The sequence below is a fragment of the Schistocerca serialis genome, unplaced genomic scaffold (genome assembly GCF_023864345.2).
Source record: "Schistocerca serialis cubense isolate TAMUIC-IGC-003099 unplaced genomic scaffold, iqSchSeri2.2 HiC_scaffold_1219, whole genome shotgun sequence".
Classification (NCBI taxonomy): Eukaryota; Metazoa; Arthropoda; class Insecta; order Orthoptera; family Acrididae; genus Schistocerca; species Schistocerca serialis.
Genome location: NW_026047424.1, coordinates 5,001 through 10,000, shown reverse-complemented (window position 1 = coordinate 10,000; position 5,000 = coordinate 5,001). Strand labels below are relative to the sequence as shown.

General features: G+C 62.4%; 1 pseudogene; it reads left to right on the top strand.

The window, feature by feature from the left end:
- Positions 1 to 5,000, top strand: part of LOC126435845 (large subunit ribosomal RNA) — a 7,974-nt pseudogene that overhangs the window by 1,090 nt on the left and 1,884 nt on the right.

The following is a 5,000-nucleotide window of genomic DNA, read 5'->3' as shown; positions in this document are numbered from 1 at the left end:
CTCATTGCGAGGTGAGGCGCACCTAGAGCGTACACGTTGGGACCCGAAAGATGGTGAACTATGCCTGGCCAGGACGAAGTCAGGGGAAACCCTGATGGAGGTCCGTAGCGATTCTGACGTGCAAATCGATCGTCGGAGCTGGGTATAGGGGCGAAAGACTAATCGAACCATCTAGTAGCTGGTTCCCTCCGAAGTTTCCCTCAGGATAGCTGGTGCTCGTACGAGTCTCATCCGGTAAAGCGAATGATTAGAGGCCTTGGGGCCGAAACGACCTCAACCTATTCTCAAACTTTAAATGGGTGAGATCTCCGGCTTGCTTGATATGCTGAAGCCGCGAGCAAACGACTCGGATCGGAGTGCCAAGTGGGCCACTTTTGGTAAGCAGAACTGGCGCTGTGGGATGAACCAAACGCCGAGTTAAGGCGCCCGAATCGACGCTCATGGGAAACCATGAAAGGCGTTGGTTGCTTAAGACAGCAGGACGGTGGCCATGGAAGTCGGAATCCGCTAAGGAGTGTGTAACAACTCACCTGCCGAAGCAACTAGCCCTGAAAATGGATGGCGCTGAAGCGTCGTGCCTATACTCGGCCGTCAGTCTGGCAGTCATGGCCGGTCCTTGCGGCCGGCCGCGAAGCCCTGACGAGTAGGAGGGTCGCGGCGGTGGGCGCAGAAGGGTCTGGGCGTGAGCCTGCCTGGAGCCGCCGTCGGTGCAGATCTTGGTGGTAGTAGCAAATACTCCAGCGAGGCCCTGGAGGGCTGACGCGGAGAAGGGTTTCGTGTGAACAGCCGTTGCACACGAGTCAGTCGATCCTAAGCCCTAGGAGAAATCCGATGTTGATGGGGGCCGTCATAGCATGATGCACTTTGTGCTGGCCCCCGTTGGGCGAAAGGGAATCCGGTTCCTATTCCGGAACCCGGCAGCGGAACCGATACAAGTCGGGCCCCTCTTTTAGAGATGCTCGTCGGGGTAACCCAAAAGGACCCGGAGACGCCGTCGGGAGATCGGGGAAGAGTTTTCTTTTCTGCATGAGCGTTCGAGTTCCCTGGAATCCTCTAGCAGGGAGATAGGGTTTGGAACGCGAAGAGCACCGCAGTTGCGGCGGTGTCCCGATCTTCCCCTCGGACCTTGAAAATCCGGGAGAGGGCCACGTGGAGGTGTCGCGCCGGTTCGTACCCATATCCGCAGCAGGTCTCCAAGGTGAAGAGCCTCTAGTCGATAGAATAATGTAGGTAAGGGAAGTCGGCAAATTGGATCCGTAACTTCGGGATAAGGATTGGCTCTGAGGATCGGGGCGTGTCGGGCTTGGTCGGGAAGTGGGTCAGCGCTAACGTGCCGGGCCTGGGCGAGGTGAGTGCCGTAGGGGTGCCGGTAAGTGCGGGCGTTTAGCGCGGGCGTGGTCTGCTCTCGCCGTTGGTCGGCCTCGTGCTGGCCGGCGGTGCAGGATGCGCGCGCCTGCGCGGCGTTCGCGCCCCGGTGCTTCAACCTGCGTGCAGGATCCGAGCTCGGTCCCGTGCCTTGGCCTCCCACGGATCTTCCTTGCTGCGAGGCCGCGTCCGCCTTAGCGTGCTCCTCCGGGGGCGCGCGGGTGCGCGGATTCTCTTCGGCCGCCATTCAACGATCAACTCAGAACTGGCACGGACTGGGGGAATCCGACTGTCTAATTAAAACAAAGCATTGCGATGGCCCTAGCGGGTGTTGACGCAATGTGATTTCTGCCCAGTGCTCTGAATGTCAACGTGAAGAAATTCAAGCAAGCGCGGGTAAACGGCGGGAGTAACTATGACTCTCTTAAGGGAGTAACTATGACTCTCTTAAGGTGGCCAAGTGGTGGCGGTGTGGCTGCATCCGGACTTGGCTTTTCGAAGTGCGGTCCTGATGTAGTCGTGCTGCTGCTGCGAGGTGCCTTCCTTGGGTTATAGTTACAGGGAGAGTGATGCGCAATACATGGGCCTAGCCCTCTTAGCCTCTCCTCTCCTGCGGTCTTCTCCCCTTCTCGTGGGCCCGCTGATTTTCGCAGAGAGGAAGACCGCACCAGGGGCTTGGGGGGGTTACCAGCCCCCCCTCGCATTATCCCTTTATAGTTGGGGGCAGCCTACAAGAAACAAGAGATGGTGGCCCTTCCGCTGAAGGTGCCACCCCAGCTACCCCAGCACCTATCCGGCCAACCGGCCGTAACGAAAATGCGATAGTTTGTGTAGCTCCCTTTGCTTGCAGTGAGTGCCACCGCACTTTTACCACGAAGAACGGTCTCGGGGTCCATCGCCGCCGCCAACACCTTGCGGCCGCCAACGCTGAGATCGTGACGGAGAGGCATCGCGCGAGGTGGACGGAGGAAGAAGTCCTGTCGCTCGCCAAGGCAGAGGCCGAACTGTTCCTTGAGAGGGACGCCCGGTTCTTCTTCGTTAATCAAGAGCTTATTAGGATGTTCCCCGACCGAACGCTTGAGGCAATCAAGTGCCGACGGCGGCAAGCTGCCCACAAGCAGCTTGTCCGCCAATTCATGGAGGCGCTTGAGATCGGTCGGGGGGAAGAGCCGGCGTCCCGCCGGGGAGCAGCGAGCTCGCTGCCTGACGCGGGCGAGGCCGCTGCGCCGCCCGTCGACGCAGCCGAGGACTTCGCGGCCGACACCACCGGGCCGCCGCCGGAGGGGCCGACTGACGCCGCCATCTGGGAGCATCTGGCGGGGCTACCTGCTTCCGCCCAGCGTTTCTCTGCTCTGGATCGAGTCATTGGTCTGGGGCGGGGCACGCCGCCCGATGTCATCCTGGGCATGCTCCCGGATGCCCTTGCGTCGGTCGGGTCCAGGGGGGAGAGGCCGATCACCAGGGCACAGCGGCCGCGCCAATCATCCAAGCGGCCGCCTGCCGCCCCGCCGCTGCAGAAGCGCAAGCGGCGCCGCTGGGAGTTCGCGCGGACACAGGACGCCTTCCGCAGGTCGCGTGCACGTTGCGTGCGCGGCTTGCTGGACGGCACCCTGCTACAGCCGCCACCCGACATCCCCGGTCTGCTGGACTTCTGGGCGGACCTCTTCACGAAGAAGCCGATCTCCACCGCTGGCTTCATCCGTGACCGCCTTCTCCCGCACTCGGAGCCTGTCGCTCCTGAGTGCCTATGGGGGCCGGTCACACGTGAGGAGGTCGCTGCTGCCTTGCCGCCCAGGGGATCGGCGGCCGGGCCGGACGGCCTGACTCCAGCGGAGCTGCGGCGCCTGCCGCATGAAGTCCTGGTGAAACTCTTGAACCTCTTCCTCCTGGCCCGCGCCCTCCCCGAGCGTCTGCTTCGCGCCCGGACGTCACTTCTCCCCAAAACGGCTGCACCAACATCCCCCGCTGACTTTCGCCCCATTACGGTCTGCTCGGTGTTGGCGCGGACCTTTCACAAGGTTCTCGCGTCACGCCTGATGCGTGCATGTGCTGTGGACGAACGTCAGCGGGCATTCATCCCCCGGGATGGGATGTTGGAAAACACCTTCATCTTGGACACTGCTCTCACCGACGCAGTCCGCTCCTGTCGCTCTGTTTTTGTGGCATCGATCGACGTCTCTAAAGCGTTCGATTCGGTGGACCATGCTGCCCTCCGCCCCGTGCTGAGGGCTCATGGCCTGCCGGATTGCTTTATTGAGTACGTCGAAAGGTGTTACGAGGGTAGCACGACGGTGATAGCGGGCGGCGCCGACGTGGGCGTGCCCCTGCAGCCGGCAAGGGGTGTGCGTCAGGGTGACCCCCTCTCCCCCCTCCTTTTCAATTTTGCGGTGGACTATGTTTTGAGTCAACTTCCCTCCCACATCGGAGCTCGGATCCTCGGCCGCAGAGTTAACGCTGCGGCCTTCGCAGATGACGTCCTGCTTTTTGCATCGACCGCGAGGGGACTGCAGTCCCTCATCGACGCAGCCGTCGCAGCCCTCGGCCATCTGGGGCTGCAGATCAACGCCCGGAAGTGTTTCACCCTCGCTTTAGTCGCGTCTGGGCGTGACAAGAAGGTGAAGGTCGACGCCGACGTAACCTTCAAAGCGGGCAACGCCACCATGCCCGCCCTACGTGTGGGTGAAACCTTCCGGTATCTGGGACTGCAATTCTCCACCGCGGGTCGCTGCGTGTTCAACCCACGACGCCACCTGGTGGAGCAGCTGGACGTCATCTCCCGAGCTCCGCTTAAGCCGCAACAGCGCCTCTACGCCCTCACCAACGTACTTCTCCCAGGCCTGTGCCACGGGCTGGCCCTCAGCCGCACCCGAGTGGGTGCGTTGAAAGCGGCAGACGTGACCATCCGGGCCGCCGTCAGGAGATGGTTCCGCCTTCCGGCGGACACTCCCCTGGGCTACTTCCATGCTCCTGTAGCCCAGGGAGGCCTCGGCATCCCATCATGCCGATGGATGGGGCCAACACTCCGCCGGTCCCGTCTCCTGGCGCTGAAGAGGATTGGACCAGCCCCCGACGGTGCAGGCCGGGACGAGGTGCAGCGTGAGATTGAGGTGCTGGAGCGGCATCTTATGTGGGAGGGCCACCTCCTCAAATCGTCGACGCAGGTTGGAGAGATGTGGGCCGCGCGCCTGCACGTTGCCTTTGACGGTGCGGCGCTGTCATCTTCCGCCGCCGTCAAGGGGCAACACCAGTGGGTCGCTGACACCAGTCGCCTGCTATCTGGGCGTAACTTCATCGACGCTCTCCGCGCCCGCATCAACGCCTTCCCCACGAAGGCACGGCGCAGTCGCGGGCGGGAGGCGGACACCAGATGCCGCGCGGGCTGCCAGGCCGTAGAGACTGCCAACCACGTGTTACAGGCTTGCTTCAGGACGCACGGGTCCCGGGTTAAGCGGCATGACGCGATCGTGCGCTATGTCGCCCGTGGACTCGCGCAGAGGGGCTTCAATGTCTCTGTGGAGCCCCACCTCCGCACACCTGAGGGAATCCGCAAGCCTGACGTGGTGGCGGTTAAAGACGGCATCGCCCGCGTCATCGACGCCCAGGTAGTCGGAGACCATCTCCGGCTCGACTGGTGT